Raw genomic sequence first — 20477 nt, 5'->3', positions numbered from 1 at the left:
ACAAGTCACAGCCATGCTTTTGCTTACATGCAGAACAACCTCTAAGGTACCAATGGACTGAGAGACTGCTCATGAGACATCAATAAACAGAGGCTCATTCTGCGTACTAGACAGCTGGCCTTTCCTGGAATGTTAGTCACTAATATAAAATGGTTAGATTGAATGACCCAGTCTCATAACCTAATGGCTTCTTAGGCCAAGGGGTAACATCTTGTTTCCTTTGTCTGGTGTTGCAAACACTGCCATGCTGCTTGAGCAGATGGCAGTCACACTGCAAAAACAGAGTCCTACACCCTGAAGAATAGAATTCTAAAAGGCTAAGACAGTAAGGAGAACCGCTCTCATTTTAGAATATTGATGTGCATGGTGAAATCAGAGGATATCCAGTCATCAAATCTCTTGCAATATCCCACCACCACCTGAAGGCAAGCACATCCATGGTGACTGTAGGCATGGGATTGGACAGCTGAAAAGTTTTCTCATTGTAAGACTAATAGTCTCTATTCACCATTGAAAGTGCTCAATGCACCCTCTGGAAATTTGAAATTGGTGCGATATATGGCAATACATGGGGCCATAGTAGCTTGTGTAGTTACTGCAGCATGCTGAAAAAATAGCTGCAGCTTCAAGCAGATGAAAAAAAGGCATTTTTTTTACAGATTGTAAGTCCCCCAATTCCCTACTTCCCCACTTGGGGAGATTTGAACCGTATAATCCTCTTATGCGTAATAATTTCATCATTGCACAACCATGGATTAAAAAGCTCCTTTCCCCAACAAATGAACCATTGCCAGCATGTCTTCTGTTTATGCAGTGTCAGTGACTTATTATGGAAAATACTGATATAGAAGTTACAAATCAGAGAACAAAAACTGACAAGTTTGAATTCATTACTTTAATGCTGTCTACTTCTTCAGCAAACATGGGGCACAAATGGAAGAGGTGCCATCATTACTGCCAGAGTTTTTACACATATGTGAGCTGAAGTCTTGCTGGAAATTAATATGATGAAACTTTTGGATTGAAGATTTAGTATCTAATCCACCAGAAGACATGCATGGCAATGGACAGCGACCTAAAAAGTTGAATGTTTTGAGTAGAGACCCCACTGTCAACAGTGAAGCTTGAACTGAAGGAGCAGTTCAAAGGCAGCTATCTAGTTATGATAAGATTGTATCTCCCTGCAACCACTGATGCAGTCCTACTGTAGATACACGTTTGGCACATACCCTGGAGGCTGAAATGAGGAGGAAGGATCTGAAACTGGTAATGACTGGCTCCTACCCAGAAGCATAAATACCTCCTTAACACCTTGGTGATCCTGATGTACCAACTAACATCTTGGAAGTCCAATGAGCAGATCCAGATTCCTTTTGATAGACATAAAAAGACTGAATAAACGGTGACCATACAAACATTTATTTGGGAATAAAGATATTTATACCACTTAAATCCAAAACTGGCCTAAGGTATTTCATCTTTTTCAGCTCCAAAAAAAAAAAAACTGGAATAAAATCTAAACCTTTTCTGGTCTAGTAGATCTATTGGCACTTTTTGTTAAGTCATTGAATACCCCCTCCTTACAAAGACTTTCTGGCAGGGAGGTGTCAAGCAAGGGAAGAGACAGAGGGACAGGATGATTTTGGAAAGGAATCTTGTACATTCTGGATATCCTTATATTTTATCTACCTGTCTATTAAAAATTACTACCAGCCAATCAGATGGAAGGACAGATGGCCCTAGACTGTCTCCAGAGGAGGAGGAGGAGAGCTGGGAAGGCAACAGGACTACTGCTGCTTCTATCTACACGTGGGTAGACAAGGGCAGACAACAGTCATCTGGGCTTTACCAAGAATCCCTGCCTTTTGTGACCAGTTGAAAGTTGCAAATACAAGAACAAACTGTAAAAACAGCAAAGCACAGTTATAATAGGCTGCTGAGGGTAACAAGGATATAGATGTTTGTAACGTATTGTTTGATTTGAAAAGGTATAATTAAGCGAGGAAATGACATCATGCTGACACTGCCATCTTATAGTTTAAATTGAACAGAATGTGGTGTATGTTTGTCTGATGAATACAATTGTATGAAAGCGCTCACAATACTTTTTTTGTCTTTTGTAAATAAACAGCTTTCTTTCAGTGGTCATTCGTTCTTGGTTTACCTTTCACCAGTTGAAAGTTGCCCTTATTACAGGGTTTCATCTCAGCCTGTTGTTGGTTTGTTGCTATGGGCTGCATCTAAACAACATCTGCTGGCTCAGCTCTTGTGCTTCCTCAAACAAAGTGCATTTTGGGTGAGTCCACAAAGGTCATTTTCTCATCCTCAGTAAAGTCCATGAATGGACACACGTGTGTCAGCTCATAGCAATGTCAGATCCCACACTTCCAGCTGTACCTTCTGTGGTGTTATAGAGAATGTGAATATCTAGCTGTGCACTAAGACCACACCTAGTCTTTCATGGGCCTATTCAACAACTCTTTGATGATATGGTACATCTCGCTGATGAAGTTTTGCTCAAAATTCACCATCTGTGTAAAATAATTGAGTGTCTACATAGCAAAGTCAGTGGAGACACACATGTTTTCCCAGGCTGTCCTTTGCAGTGGATTCATTATCTGGGGGATGGACAGCTTGTTTCAGGGAAGTCTGAGTATCTTTAAGGACTACTGCTGAGACCAAGGTATCAGGCTTACGAGTCTGAGACAAAAAGCTTTACTCTTTTTGGGGCCAGAGAGTGAATATGGACCTTTACAGACTGAGGATGTCATATCAGGGTGTTCTCAAGCTACTTTGGTGGCATCCTTAACAATGCTACCAAAGATGTATCACACAGAAGACTTGCTGAGATGATCTACAGGCTTTCTGAATTTCCTCTATGTGAAGGATACTGGGTAACTGGACCATTCCATATTCTTGTCATTTACATCTGCAGTAAGAGACTCTAGGAGAGACCCAGGTATTTCCTCTTACAGTGGGCCTTTCCAGTTGTCTATGGATAAGGAAGTCTGAATCAAAGGAAGAGACGCACTTTGCTGCAGATGTCATGGCGGGAGTCCTCATGGGTTTGCAATCTCTCTAGAATGCTTCTAAGTTACAGGATGAAGGGCTGAGGGCTCCAATGTAAGTGATTACAGTGAAGTAGGTGCTGGCACTAGAGATGGAACATTCAGTGTTGGATGGAACTACTGTTAGGCATTTTTTTAAGGATTTTTTTTCTTCCTCTTGTATCATCCTATGGTCCTAAGGTGATTTTGAGTTATTTTACCCCACATTCATTGCTGAGTTTGTTAGCCACCTCCTTTAACCCTCAGACTGTCTCCAGTAGGGCTGTGGCCAGTGCAGATCTTAGGAGCATCTAGGGGGTCCCTGTCCTGTTACTTCCCCCTCGACGGTTCCCCCATGGTACAACCAAAGGGCAGGTATGCAATGGGGATGTGTGGCATATCACACTGCCTCTGTGGCAGCTCTGCTATATCCCCACCCTATTCCTCCCTTTGACATTTGCCAAATGGTGTGACACTCCCCAGCCTCCACCAGGAATCGTCACAGGAGAGACCCACAGATCCACTCACCTACCAGAGGTGGTAACACCCATCCCTCCCTGCCACTTTGTCAGATCCCAGAGCCACAAATCTAACCCAGGTTGCCTGGGCTGTAGTAAGAGATTTATCCTCTACAACATACAACACTGCAGCACCTCATTGTTAGGCATTTTGCTTTTTCATCACTGATGTCAATGTGAACTACACTGATGTTGAGAAACTAGGTGCTGAAACCCCTGAGGCAAGGCAGTTAAGGCCCAACATCAACATTGACAGAGCAGGCATCAAAACTGGTACTGAGAGCCCAAACCCTGGCCACAGCTCCAACAGTACCATTGGTATCAAAAGCGATGGTATCAAAATGTATGTAAAGGAGATATCTGATGCCAGGAGCATTCAAAATGATCTATATACTGTCAAAATTTCCACATTAATACATGGCATAGATATGGGCTCCAGTACTGGAATTGAAGCCAGCATCCTGTTGACAAGTACCATTTGAAAAAAAAATGTATGATGCCAAATAGGAAAGAAGAGGTGATGCTGGTAATGGCAAAAACAGTTCCAAACATTCCTTACTTGCCAGAGATGGAAAGGGGAAGGACGCATCAGAGCACCTTGTCTGAGCCCTTAGCAAGGCATCTGCCAATCTGTCATAATCAATGGCAGATCAGGCTGGAGATGAGGCAGTTCCAGGTCTAAGTGGCCTCAAGCTCTTGGATGTCTCTGTCCAAATGTAAAACCAAATGAGTCAGCTTTACTGTTTTAGAAGCTCTGACATTTTTAAAATAATTGCTTAGGTAAAGAAGTCAGTTTTAAACATTGCATTTGTTTTTGTGTTGGTTCATCAAAGTAACTGACAGTGATAGAAATACCTACCTAAAAAGGAAGAATGAATTTTCTTGGATGACAAACCTGATTTAGACCTTGACTGCTTATGAGAAATTGAGCAAGAAGTACCAGGAGGTTCAGAACTCTCTTTTGCAAAGACTGTTTGCTCATTTTGGCAAAATTTGAATTACTGCTTTCTGCTTTTCATGGTAAATTTTGACAATTCTAGAAAATATTGGCACTTGTAAGGATTATTTGTATCCCCGATGTACTACAAACACTTTCTGTGGCTATCTTGGGAAACAATTGCCTTCCTATGTGTACACAGATGAAATGAGCATTTCATGATCACAAGCATGCCTAGGTACAAATAGAAGAAATTTTCTGACTAGAAGCTTTGTGAATAAAAGGAATAATTTTTGAAAGTTTAAACTGAAATAGAGAAGAAGCAGAGAAAACAATAACATTTTAACTTACACATTGAGAAAAATCCTCAAAATAAATAAAAATCACCTTGGGGTTATTTTCTTCATTGAATATGTTATGGGAGATCTGGAGAGCCTTGAAGTCACAATGCATTATGGGACAGGGGAAGATTGCTTAGTAAAACGGGAAAGTTTTACTCACTGATTGTTTTTTAATCCTGAATGTCCTCTTAGCTTGAAATATACAAGTTCCAAAATCACATACTGCAAAAATACAGAGTTGGTTTCCCAGCACCCAAAAATCGCCTTTCTTCTTTGGAAAAAACAACCATAAAGGTGATATATTCTATTTGAGGATATGTTTAGACCAACATCCGCGAAGAACACCATGGTGACTGTAATACCTAAAGATGGCAAAGACCCATCAGACCCATCTTCATATAGGCTCGTTTCAATTGCAATTTTAAACCATTATTATAAAGTGTTTGTGTCTATAATAGCTACAAGAATGGTCAAGGTGTTACCAAAATTGATAGATATGGATTAATATGATTTTGTGGAGGCGAGAAAAACATTTGATAACATTAATACAACAATGATGATCCAGAAGGAAGCAGAATTTAAGAAAATACTGCTGTTGTTGGTGGGTCTTGATGCAGGAAAAACACTCAACAGAGTAAGCAGGGACTTTATGAGTAGGGCAGAGGAAGCATGTACATTCCATGACACAATTATAAGGTTAATTAAGAGGATATAGTAGAGATATAGTAGAGATCTCAATCAAAAATTAAAGTGGGAGGGTTCCTCTCTGACAAGTTGTATCTGAACCAGGCAGGGGTGTCTTATTTCCCCTTTGTTATTTGTGTTATATTTAGAGCCATTAGCAATGAAATTCAAGGATATAATTGTTATGATAATCAAAAAAAGCTGGCTTTATTTGCAGAAGATATTATGTTGTGCCTGATAAAACCAGAAAAGGACATCTCAGTGTTGTGGAACATTTTGAGACAGTTTCAAGTCTTTTTGGGATATAAAATTAATGAAGATAATCAAAGGCTATAGCTGTAAATGACGTACCCACAAACATCAGTAATACCCAAATTTATGGGGACATGATAAAATTAAGTACTTAGGAGTATGGATTAAAAGGGATTCCGTTATGGAAGCTAAAGATATGGGAAGAGACTAAAGAAAGGATAATACACAAACTGAGAAACTGGAAGCTCTTGTTTATTGTTTATGGATATCAAGATACAAGCAGTGAAATATTTTAGTCCCTTTACTTTTATATAAAGGTCAGGCATGTTTTTTATCAACCAGAGGAGTAATTGTGGACAATAATTAATAAAGAGTTGAAGGAATTTATCTGGGAGGGGAAGAGGGCAAGAGTTAAGTGGGATACGTTGATTCCTCCAGTAGAACAAGGTTCATAGACTGGTACTAGGCTATTGGCCCTAGGACCTATACAAGCCTAGCCATAACAATTCCCTGGATATTTCTTCCCACAATATTTACTTTCTTGGACCCCTGTCTAGCAGGGCGACTGATGTAATCCCCAAGGTTGTTTATGATTACCTGATTTGAAGGGACATTTTAGAGCTACACAGTTAAGGCTCATATACATAACACAAGAGAAAGCTATAGTTCAAAGTGGAAAGAGATGATGAAGCTGGGGGGGGGTTTCAAGAAATAAATAGATAGCAGGATTTTGGATGCAGATCCTCAAGGAGAATAACAACAGCCATACAGAATATTATATTCATAAAACAGCAGAAATTATTCTAAGAACTAAATCAATATGATAATGGAAATTTTGTCAGTAGGGATGACTGCATCAGGGCTACAAAGAATAGTTGAGGGGATTGGAATTTACTGGGCAAAACTGGCAAAGGAATCAATGTATTGGAAGCAAATAACTAGGCAGGGAAAGGTAATAGAATGTAAAGAGGCAAAGAAGACATTTGTACTGCAGGTTGGAGAGTGCCTACCATATCAAGGACTGATATCAGAGCATAAGCAAAGTGAAAAGGATATGGGAATCCTAAGTGAAAGACCTACCATGGTAGAGGTTTTAGTTGAATCTAGAATGAAAGCTGCTGTTAAAAAGGAATAATTAGTAAGGCATATAAAATATTGCACAATGCCAATAGGAACCAATTAGAGGAGTTAAGTGTGGGAAGAGATACTGGATAAGAAATTCTATAGGAGCCAATCAGAGGAGGTTAGAAAAGCCTGGGAAGAGAGACTGGATAAGCAGTTCACAAGAAAACAATGGGAGGACATATGTATGCCTCCCAAATATGCAACAAAGTCTAGAAGATTTAGGATTTTTGTTTGGAAGTGTTTGCATAGGTATTTTACACCCCAAGCAGGCTCCAAAGATTTTTTTCCTCAGGCAGATGCCAAATGTTGGAGGTGTGATGGAGGTAACTGGGAACATATGTTTTAGGAGTATAATTAGTTGGCAGACTTTAGAAATTTCCTGCAGATTACTCATTCAAAAATACCAGGTAAGCAAATAGGTATAACTAAAGAAATGATTTTTTGAGCTGGAAGACAGGATCTGAATTGCCTAAACCTAGTAAGGCCTTAATTTTGGTAGCTGTCAAAAAAGCAGTTACTAGAAAAGGGAAATCAAAGTGTAAACAAAACTGTATTTGAACGAATGAATATTGTAACAGAGATAAAAGAACTGTAAGTGGGATCTTTATAAATGGGTATAAGCAAATTACACAGAAAAATGGAAACTGTGGAAACAATACATGCAAAATAATGTTTTGAAGGATGAATGAAGTTTAAGGGAAGGCAGGAACTGATAAATGTAAGTAATGTTACATTGATGCTAATTATGCAAAAGCATATATATGAAGTATAATGCTTGTAACTGGGAACATGTTAATATTGTTTGTTTTCTTTTATATAAATGCATGCCTGCCTACATCTTAAGTGATAATTCAATAAAAGGTGCTAAAAAAGGATGTGTTTGGGGCACTGCCACTGTGTTAGCAGGTACAAGGAGGCAAAACCCCAAGCAAAAATATCTGAGTTTCATTCTTTTTACTTATAAAATAGTAGCATTCTTCTAAGGAATGGCAAGTGCAGAAACGTAATAATGATAAAATCCACAGGGGTTGAGACCCATTTTGTTTAATTCAAAATATTAAATGAAAATCGTACCAATAATATAAAACAGTTAAGTGCTTTTGTCTCACACATAAACTCTTCAGACTTCTTCAGAAACAAAATTAAACATTAAAAAACCTGGTGTGTGTGTGTGTGTGTGTGTGTGTGTGTGTGTGTGTGTGTGTGTGTGTGTGTGTGTGTGTGTGTGTGTGTGTGTGTGTGTGTGTGTGTGTGTGTGTGTGTGTGTGTGTGTGTGTGTGTGTGTATATATATATATATATATATATATAAATATATATATATATATATATATATATATATATATGTGTGTGTGTGTGTGTGTGTCTGTGTGTATGTGTATATATATAAATATATATATGTATATATATATATATATATATGTGTGTGTGTGTGTGTGTGTGTGTGTGTGGGTCTACTTCAGAAGACTGAGAAACCAAAAGACTGAAAATTCAAAATACTGAACACATTTTTATTGCAGGGGGCAAGCCTCCCTGTGTCCCCCACACCCCCTGCTAACTATATATACCATCTCCAAGATCGCACAATAATGAAGTGTCAAATTCCATCATTCAGCATTTTGAATTTTCAGTCTTTTAGTGTCTTTTAGAGACCAGGAGTTCAATTATAATAATAATAAGCCCCATTCATAAATTTAAAGAGATACTACCCATATATAAAATGAATTAAGTTAAATATGAACAATAAATTAAGTCCAAATGTGTCTTTCAGTTAAAAAAATGTATCCATATAAAAATTAACAGTTATCAATATAAAAATTCATTATTACTTTGCACTACCAAGATGCTTTATCCAATAAAAACAATATATTAAAATATTTGTAAAAATATATACATATTATTTCTGTTTATGTACCACTGTTGGTTCACATAAAACCACTTTCATCTTAACAATTTCAAAAACCTTATATCTTACAAACTAATAAAATCTTTTGATAAAAAATATCTTTTCCCCCTTAAAGTACATTTCATGAATGTTGTGTAAAACTGAATGTATAATCAATTCTCCCCTTATAACTTGTCAGCTGTCAATTTTAACAAAGATTTTATATAAATATTTTCATTTAAGCCCAGAGGTGTACTAGCATTTAATTTAAGCTACCATACATGTTCCTTATACGCCAACGAATTCTCAGTCACCACCTCTTGGATGACTAGTAATTTTATCAATAATACCAAATGCAAATGTGGTAAACCATGGGCATACAAGCAAGTGTTTATAAAAGGCATGAAACTTATTTTTAGTCAAAATATCAGAATTGTGTTTATAGGGCCTCTTTCTTACGGCTCATTCAGTTTTCTTATGTAAAACAAGGGACATGTGTTACATTTTGCAAGGTACACCACCCCGGTTGTCAGACAGTTCCTCTTCAAAAATTTTACCTTGTCATTATTAATAACCAAATGGTCAACTTGTATTATATGTGGACATTGTCTACATTGTCCATATTTCACAGTATTACCCTTAATATTTCCTACTCTCCCTTTCATCCTTGTTCAAAAATATTCTTAAAATTCCTCAAAACCTTATTCACAAAATAAGGCTGGCTGCCAACCATTGAAAATATAGTGGAGTTAGCTCTGAGTATGTTACAATTTTTTTTTCTGTAATGGACCTAATCTCCTGATATTTGTTATTAAATTCAATCACCATAGCTGTACCAAATATGGAAATATCACCTTTCTTTATTTGGGAAATGTCCCATAGACCAACTCCAAGTAGTAGCTTGAATTTACTCTCTCTTAATTCCAATACTTCTCCCAAAACCTTCTCTACCATATATTTAGGATAACCCCTACTGAAAAACATGTTTTTTTAACTTATTTATTTCCTCAAAAAAATATCTGTGTCAGAAATAATCCTGGCCAGCCTGATTGCCTGTCCCTTGATCTGGCTTCTCTTTTGTGCTAGTGGGAAGGAGCTGGAGAAATGTAAATACATATTGCTAAACATAGGTTTCCTGTAAATATTTCACTTAAAGCTATTATCGGTCTTAAATAAGGAGATATCTAAATAATTAATCCTGTCTGTGTGGTAAGAAAATGTGAATCTTAGGAAATCTGTAGTAGTATGCAAGTAAGCAATAAAATCTTTAACAGATTCTTTTGACACATTCTGTAAAATAAAAATATCATCTAAATAATGCAAATATAATCTATAAAATTTTAAAAAATTCACAGTGAAATACATGCATACATTCCCAAGCAGAGAGGACTAAATCAGCATACATTGGGGCACATGCTGCTCCCAATGCAACCCCTGAAATTTACTTAAAGAATTTCCCCTCAAAATAAATATCTTTATTCTCTAAAACCATTGTCATGTATTTCTCTACCAGTTTTATCTCATTTGCCTCTAGGAATGTTATCATTAATAAGCCTTCTTAGAAATATTCCATTCCTTTCCCAATAGGTATTCAGTTAAAAAGATCAACAATATCAGTGGTTAAAAACCTACATCTGATACACTTAAATCATCCTTAATCCTCCTCCAAAAATCCCAGGAGTCTTTTAATAGGTGACCACTTACTGAAAATACAGGTTTCAAAAGTCTATCTATCGTGACTCCCATAGGATGGGTCTTAGACCCTTATGCTGATACGACTAGTCTTAGAGTAGGATGAAAAATGTTCTCATGCACTTTAGGTTTCTAAAAAAATAGTGAGAATTGTAGGGTGAGACTTCCTTAAAAATTCATATAAATCTGGAGAAATTCTTCCCTCTAATTTTAAGTTCTCCAGCTGATAATCTATTCTTCTATATGCAATGTTGATTTGATTCCAAGACACTGGTTCATATGTGTTACCATCTTGAAGTAGGATTATCATAGCGCCTGAATACTTGATCATGTCAGACTACCATGCCCCCTCCCTTATCTGGTTTCATCAACTTTATACCCTTGTCTTGTATAATATCTAACATTACTTGTCTCTCTTTGTTAGTTAAATTATACTATAAAGACTTTTTTGATCTTGTGAGTTTGTTTAAATCATCCAGACAAGCTTCCTCAAATACCTGGATAGTCGGGTATAAACTAAAATTATGCACACTTTTATTTCTACATCTTCCTAACTCTATAATGCTTTGTTCTGCATCCCTACTGTTCCCATTAAATAGAACCTTCAAATTCAATTTCCTGGTAAATAGTTTCAATTCAATCGACGTAGCTACAATATTAGAGTGTTTATGGGGAACAAACTTAAAAGCTTTATGAAATAAAGAAAAAATGATCTAAAGTAATCTTAATGTTACTATAATAAAATATTTTAAACCCCTTATGGGTTAAAACTAAGCCATCATGTTCACAGAGGATCATCTCCATCTGCTTCTTTCTTTGTTATATAATTTTCTACTCCTTAAATAATTCCTCCCTTCACAAATATGCACTAATGTATACAGCCGTAAACAGTCATAAATGTGTGGAGCAGAAATATGTTAAAGCCTACACATGCTTTCAACTCTAAAATCCTCTATATTTCACTGAGATCGATGCTCCATTTCTTAGTAACTACTTAACAGCATCATGAATAACTTATAAAAGCAGTTAGCCTTTTTATAGTTTAAAACATTTGTTTCTAATGTTGTAACATTATGACAGAAGAATACCAACAACAAAACCTTCGGTACTGATTAAATAGTAAAGGTGAGAATCATTCAACTTTGAAATGCCTTTCTATACGTTTAAGTCTTGCTTATTTTCTTTTCAAAATTTTGCATTTTCCCTTTGCCCTACATGGCTATGTTATACATATCGCCTAGTCAGGGGCGATCTCTGCCTAACATACAACGCTATGTCAAACCCAGAGCTGTTGGACATGCTCCACTTAAAAAAATCCCAATCCCTCCGAGCTACATGCTCTAGGGACCTAAACCTTGTCACCACAATAAACAGAACATGCTGGAGGTATAGATTCCTGTTCCAGAGACTTCCCATACTCTGGAACAAACTACCGATCTATATCAAACAAAGCTCCTCATTAGCAGTCTTCAAGAAAAATCTTGATGATTGGATGGGAAATAGGAAATTCACCCTGGGGATCACTTCTGTGGCTCTGCTCGACAGTGGCACAGGAAAATAATTTTCTTGGGTGGCAAAAGCCAGGGTACCTTTTTGGCTGGGCTTGTATAGGCAGGGCTGATAGCCTAGTACCTACCTATGAACCTATGAACTCCCTTCTGAAAAGTGACAGATGTTAAGATATAAAGCAATACTGTTTCTGCAACAGACTGGTTTTGTCAACAAGAATGCCTGCCCCCCAACACCAAACATTTGGAGTGGACCCAGCCAGACCAAGCAGACTCTATGATTTCTTCCACTTCATAGACCATAATCCTACCAGGCACAACTAGTTATTGTAGAAGATGGTATGTCACATACATGGACATAATCATTAGAATAACAGCCTCCAGTAGTATTTTAGTATTTGAATGTGCCCCAGTGTCCTACACACTTTAGCCATAACAGGTGTAATAAAATGGGACGGCTCTGTCCTGCAAAGGATCTTATGTGGCTTGATATCATCTAATTAGAAATCTCACCTGTTAAACTTAAACGTACTGAAATAAGTGTCATGGTCTAAAATCACAATTCCTTTTTGCAAACGCAAACTTAAGTGCTACTTTTGTGCTTTAAATTAGAATCTAAAAATGACATACATTTTATGAAGCACAGCACCTGCCAGCTCTGCTGATGTTGATGTCCCAGATGTGCTTTAAATTAATTTTCTAGCCAAATCAAAGAAAACTAGCCATTGCACATCCAGAGCAAAGCACTCAGACTAGTTAAAACTACTCGTGGGGTATCAAAGCATGCCTCTATATACAGCATTAAAGAAAAAGAAACATTTTGCAAATGAAACTTGTTAGTTCAGCTATGTTATTTCTTATCAAGACAATGATTTTTACTTTACATTCAAGTTTTTTTTAACTATACATATATTGGAACCATATGTCTAAAAATTCAGAACCAAAACAAGAAAAAAAGCATGCTAACAGACTTTGGTAATAAGGCAGCATCTTCCTGGAAGTCTCTAATACTTTATGATCATTTGGCTGAAAACAATATATGGACACATGTAAATGGTGCTAAAATAAAGGCACTCCAAAAAAGTGACTCCCTGACTCAGTCCCACTGACTTACACAAAACAAGTTTCCACCACCAACCTACTCGGTGGATGCCGCAGTGGCAGAAAACTCAAATGCACAGTTAAGTAGTTAGCAGTACTGCTGGATTTGACTTTTAATTTTATTGTGCAAATATAAGCACAGCTACTAAAGAATATATATAATCAGTTGATAAAAGCATCATTTAAAAGCACCATAGAAGGCACAAGACTTTTCTCAAAAAGCAAGAGAAAAAAATAGCAAAAACTAATTTCCTTCCTGAAAGACTACTACTTTCCAGTTCTCACATTCAGACTCTCACTCCAACACAAAATTGTAGTCAACCAATTATCGTATTTAGATTTATATACACCCAGCTACAGGGAACATCATTATGTGCCCTTAGGAAATGCCAGCTGCTAAACAATAAAATAAAAAGCAAACCCCCTACATCACACTCTTCTACATTATCTTTTAGAAAAAAAACACTGGCCCTCACTTGTCTGTAAACTCATGATTTGTCTTCAGAGTACAGCCTCCATTTCTAGGCCAACAGTATTAATAACACCAGCACATCTAAACAGAACACATAACCTTTCAAAAACATTACATCCTGTGCATGGCACAAACAACTTCAAGACAAACCACCTAAACTATCTATGCACACAGTTATCCACAGTCACCTTTGAACCAAACTGTGCCACAAGACTTGCTCTAGAAGCTAACATACGATAACCACAACACCTGTTCTAGAAGCTAACATATGCAAACCACAGCACCTGTTCTAAAAGTTAAACATAGTAACCACAGCACCTATTCTAGAAGTTAACATATGATAACAGCAGCACCTTTTCTAGAAGTTAACATATGATAACACCAGCACCTGTTCTAGAAGTTAACATATGCTAAGCACAGCACCTATTCTAGAAGTTAACATATGATAACACTAGCACCTGTTCTAGAAGTTAACATATGATAACACCAGCACCTGTTCTAGAAGTTAACATATGCTAAGCACAGCACCTATTCTAGAAGGTAACATATGTTGTGGATTCAGAGCATTACACCACTTAACCATTTCATTCTGTTACCTACCATAAACTATAGATAATGCTCCATATATAAGCAAATATTGTGGGAAGAAATATCCAGGGAATTGTTATGGCTAGGCTTGTGTCGAGGGCCGATAGCCTAGCACCAACCTATGAACCTATATGAATATTATCATCATCATCTTCATCAGCCTCCTTTTTTCATCTTTTATATGGGATCACAGTGTCACATCAACTATCACCTCTTTCAATTCGGTGCTATTCTCCTACATTCTCTACAATCACGCTCGACTGTTACAGGAATTCTCTCTCACAATTCATACATCTATTTGAAGGACATCCTCATCTCCTCGTGCCTTGTTTCTGTCTGTTCCAAATCAGTTTAACTAAACCATCTTCTGCTTCCTTGCACATGTGACTGAACCACTGTAATCTGTTCTTTTGCAACTGGCCCTACTTTGACTTCAGCTGTGATGTCCTCATTTCTTTATCTGTTCCTGGTTTCATCTTGAACGTCCTCATTTCTTCATCTGTCCCACAGTGTGCATCAGCTCTAGCTTCCTCAGCTGCTCCGCCTTCACTGCCAGGTTTCTGTGCCATACAAAACCATTGGCCACACCTTTGTGCTGTACACCTTACCTTTCAGCTTCTGATTTACACACCACCCCTGATACTTTGTGCCAGTTGGCTGCAGCACCTGTGTTTCTAGCACTGAACTCATCATTTGGACGTCCCTTCTCCTCATCCTCACCCCAGTACTTGAAGCTGTTGACGTGTTCCACCATTTTTCTTTTTACCTCTATTTTTAGCTTCTGATTTCTCCATTTGCTGACAAGGCCACTGTCTCATCTGTACTCAGTTTCATCCCATGTGCCTTCAGTTTTCCATTCCAGTACCCTATCATTTGCTGACGTACATAATCAAAATCTGGTTGCAGTCCCAAATCATCAGAATATAACAGCTTTGTTGATCTTGTCCTCTCTGGCCTGTTTGTTGATATATCTATCACCAGTATGGACAGGAAGGGGTTCAGAGATGAACCCTGATTCATACCCACTCCCACTCAGAACCCCTGCGTGAGTTCAGATACTGTTCATACTTGTGGCATTGGGTGTTGTACTGACTTTACCAGTATTTCCTGGACTACAAACCATTGGAGGATTGCTCAAAGCAGGTTTCTTGGGACCTTGTCATATGCTTTCTCCAAGTTAGGAATGGCGGGTTGGACTCATTCCTAATCGCCAGCTTCATCTCCTTTATCTGTCTCCCTGAAAAACATCAGGTCAATTGCACTGCATCCAGCTCTGAATCCAAACTGCTCCCCTCCCATCTTAAGTTGCACTACTCTGAATATTCACTTATTAGACTGCGGTGGTGGTGCTGCGGTAGCGTTGTCGCCTCACAGTTAGACGTTGCCCGTTCGATTCTCAGTTAGAGCATCTTCTGTGTGTCGACATGCATGAATGGGTGTTCCTTCGTTGAAGGTTGTGCGTTAGGCCCGGCAAGCCAGCACGTAAAAATCAACTGCCAATCATTAGCGGACCGGAGTTCCACTGTGGCGACCCCTAACCGGGAAAAGCCGAAAGACAGTTAGTCAGCCTTTCCAGAACTTTCATGCAATGTGACAGTTAACTGATACTTCTGTACTGGCCAATGTTATGAATATCCTCTTTTCTCTTGTACAGTGACAATAGAATGTTTATACTCTAGTCATCTGGGATATGCATCTCCATACCTTTGAACTGTACAGATTTTCACAGAATGTCCAGATTTTTGTCTCATATTTTTGATCTGCTCCTCATAACATTTCTAATTTTCCGGCAAATCACTGGGATGATCTGATGACTGATGTCACTAAATAATGACATACATTTGCGTTTCAGACTTTATAGCCTTCAGAAAAATGGATGCTATGACAAACCCTGTTATTCTAGCAACTTTCTAAGTTTATGAGAGCAATATTTAAAATTTGTCCCTATTTTGGGCCTTTGCCCCTCATTCTATCAGTAATAATATACTAACTTCATATTTATTAACAGGTTAGGTGAAAATATTGATTTAATATTTATTTTTATTGTTGGTATTATCTTAGTAATTACATTTTTATATTTATGGTTATGAACTGTAACAAAGTAAAAGTGGAAAGCATTGCTTTAAAGGCTCTTTCAGTGATGTAATGACGTGCTTAAATACCTTAGTTACTTTATTGGTTGATGTTTTAATTGGAATGAGTATTTTAAGAAGGGTTGTGATTTTATACATTGTCTGATGAAGTCCGGTGATTGACATCGGATGAAAGCGCTAACCTTGTGTTAAATAAAAACTTTTTGTTGACATACTATCACAGGTTCCAGTCTTGTGTGTGGATTTTTGGATTTACTGGTTTGGTGTCCGAGTTTTTTGCCCTCATTCTGTCAGGCTTTGTCCAGATTTTTTGCAGTAATTGGTTGAGAGGTCTGTGCATCTCTCTCTCCATAACAGAACGAATACCCTCAGGATCTATTTCTCCTGTAGCATCCCCATCATCTTGATCAAATCTCCTATGACTTTATCTGAGCCTGCTGCTTTGTGTTTTATACTTCTAGGGCAAATTTCCCCTTCCTATTTCATTGTGTCCATTGCCTGGAGTAGTACATTTTCTTTGGAGTTATAAGAAGATTTTGAACAAATATTCCAGTTTCTTACCACATAATGTAATTGTAATATTAGTACTCAATGTCATGATGGAAATGCAGTTAAACTGACCTAAAATATGTTCTCAGTTTACATAATACTTGAAAAGGGCCAAAACACTAGACTATGTACCTACCCAGTTAACAAATGATATAAATAAAGACGAGTATTAATGTTGCAGGTATGCTGATTCATGTCAGCCAACCTTATAATGGTGTCCTGCCCACCACACACACACTATAATGTCTGTACATTCACTGAAGGCAGACATGTGGCAATGTGACAGTTGTCCGAAGCAGACAACGTTGTGTCATGGAATACTGAAGCCTCCTACCTCTCAGCGGGGCCAGAAGAAAGTTTGTAAACCGAAGCCATCAAGCTGTGGACGATATGTTCCTGACTTGTACGTAATGGTGTTGTAAGCTGTGCCTTCCCACTTCAGTAGTGACGTCTCATTATTAAGTGCTAATTCATATTCATCTTGTACGTAATGGTGTTGTAAGCTGTGCCTTCCCACTTCAGTAGTGACGTCTCATTATTAAGTGCTAATTCATATTCATATGCCTTTCTTTGCCAGCTCTTTCTCTTAGACTCTGCTGCTGCAACAGAAGCTGGGACTGTGACAAGCCAAACATGATTCTTTTCCAGGAAAATTGAAGACAAGAAGGTGTACCTCTGTCAGTACCACCTTTGTTGAGCGATCAGTGTAAGACATTTTAGATTTCAGATGTTCCTAGGTCCTGCTCTCTTCCCCTGTAAATCAATTCTAATGTTTTCCTACCTGCTTTTCAAGGATAACTGTCAGTTACACACTCAGGCATACACATGTGCAAACAGAAGCATGGGGTGCTATTTGCTTGAATGGGAATACCCCATTTTCAGCAGAGGGTCAGGGAGAAGAACATCAGAATAATAAACAATTAAAAAAAGTAAATGTCAGGTACATTACTTTATAATACAACTGATCTGTTTAAATAAATCATATACTGAGAATGTTACTCATACAAAACAGTGCAAAGAGCAAAATATAGACACATACCTCTCAACCTCTTAGAGCAAGAAATCTGGACAAAGCTATAAATAATGGGGAGGACAAAGGACCAAAAATAGTGACAATTTTAAAATATTGCTCTTACAAACTTAAAATGTTGATAGAATAACAGGTTTTGCATTGGCATGAATTTTCTGAAGGTTATGAAATCTGAATCTCGAATGTCTGTCATTATTTTCTGAATACAATCCTAAATGATTTGTCAGTGACTTGCAAAAAACCCACAATTTTACAAGGAACAGACCAAAAATATGAGGTAAAAAATCTGGACATTCTGGGAACATCTGTACAGTTGAAAGGTATGTGTAGGAGATCTAGGCACCTGAAACAACACAAGAATTATTACTACTCAGATATGCCACTGTTTGCTTATTAAGGCTGTCACAAAGAGCAACAGCTTGGTAGTGTTAATAGAAAAGAGTTGTGCTCCTCCGTCTAGTGGTTTGTTTCCAGCCTTTCTGTTCAAAAGATAGGTGTTCTACTCCCTCTACTGGTCAGTTTTTATAATGTACAAAGCTTTGCTTTCTGGGATCTACAAATTCTGAAAGATCTCACCAGCAACAGGGACTTAAAGTAAATGTAACTTTGTGATACTTACTTCCTAAAAAGTGTACAGCAATTTGTGAGCTGGAACTATCCTCCTGACACTGATGGGTGCTCAACTTTTATTTAACTTTCTTGATAACCAAGAGGTTGAAGTAATAAGCATAAAGAAGACCATGCTGCAGACACAGTTACGTTTCTATTCTTTCTTGTCTGAAATATAACAATTTTTGTACTTTTATAAAATTGTTGACATTCATCATTAGAACCTTCACTGTCATCTGTACTCTAGACTAAATTTGTGTTATAGTACCCACTATTCATGTGGTATCTCAATTCAAGTTAAAGAAAGCAGAGCGCACACGAGGGTATCTGTGTTTAGTTTACATATGTGTGTGTGTGTGTGTGTGTGTGTGTGTGTGTGTGTGTGTGTGTGTGTGTGTGTGTATATATATATATATATATATATATATATGGGTTCACTTCAGTTGATCGAGTTTCCGAAATCTTGAAACTCATGTGGTTGAGACCATATGATCAAGTTTCAGAAACTCGAACAACTGAAGGGGGAGGTTTAATAGAGTGTGTAACTGTTTTGGGTGAGGGATTCTGTAGGGGGGAAGTCCTCTGCACTCCTGCAACTTAAATATACTAACTCCGAGACTGCGCTGCATCGGGGAACAAGGAAATCTCTCGTTCTGCAGTGTCTGCTGAAGCGTGGAACAGGAGATTTCCCTTTTCCCCACTGTAACGAGATCTCGGAGTTAGTATATTTAAGTAGGGGGTGTGTGGGGGGTGCAGGGGGGCTTGCCTCCCTGCAAAAACACGATTAAATATGTTTTTTTTTAATTCATTTTTTTAATTTCTGATGTTCGAGTTTCTGTAATCTCAAACATATGGTCTCAATCATATGTGTTTCGGGATTTCGGAAATTTGATCATAATCAAATTCGAAGCGGTATATGTATATATATATATATATATATATATATATATATATATATATATATGCATGTGTGTGTGTGTGTGTGTGTGTGTGTGTATATATACATATCATCATCATCATCATCTTATATATAGCTGTGGTTCACTACTGAATCTGCGAAGTGACGCTGTTGACTGGCATGTGGTTAAAAGACAGTTTTCAAATGGGCAGAATGTTGATTCAAAAAACATTGACTATACTATAGCGAATGGGTAGTGTAGTTCGATTATCTGAGTTTGGCATTGTGAACGAAGACTGGAGTTCAGTGAGGAACAGGGCATTAATCCATTTCCTCACTGCAATGTGATCTCTGAATTGGTATATATAATTTGCAGGGGGTGTGGGGGTGCAGGGGGGGCTTTCCGCCCTGCAAAATAGTAAAATACATGTACCGTTGACTGTGGAATGTCATGGTACGGTAAGCTGCATAGCATGGGCAACTGAAATCACCTCCTGCTATTTATTTATTTATTTTTATTTATTTCATTTGTTAACCGGGTAATGTCCCACTGGGCTAGGAGCCCGTATTCAGACGAGACCCAGGGAGAAAAGCTCCAACAGATAACAATAAGGTAGTGTGTAGTACGAGACACATTACAGATGATGCAGGAGTAGATAAGAAGCTAATTACAAACACAGTACGGAATCATATATCCAAAAGCATTAAACTAAATCTATAAAGTATCACAATATTAAGCAAGCAAAGAACAACTAGAATTCCAGCAAACAGTTACTGCTAGTTAAATACAGTGGCTACATATAAGTAAAATGTATTAATAGAGAAATTCACAGCTGTTATTGGATGTCCAGTTGTGATCAAAGGTTCAAGGGAATCTGCGACCAACAGAGCAGGAAAGTGTAGTATTTTCTTGTGTGCAATGCAACATAAGGGCTAATATTATGGGAGGGTGCTTATGGTGAGGGACGCTTGGAAGTTATTAGCCTGGATTATGGCAGGAGCAAAGCCAGTGATTTTCTAGGTAGTCATTTAGGAGTTTTTTGAACACATAATAGTTAGGGTTTTTAGTGATGGGCTGAGGAAGTGTGTTCCATGGTTTGGCAATTTTTAAGAATAGAGGGGAGTCAACATGAAGGTTGTGGGAGCAGG

Source organism: Protopterus annectens, chromosome 4.part0, assembly GCF_019279795.1.
Source record: "Protopterus annectens isolate FY-2018-M chromosome 4.part0, PAN1.0, whole genome shotgun sequence".
Lineage (NCBI taxonomy): Eukaryota > Metazoa > Chordata > Ceratodontiformes > Protopteridae > Protopterus > Protopterus annectens.
The sequence above is the reverse complement of the archived record's forward strand: the minus strand, read 5'-3'. Positions refer to the sequence as shown.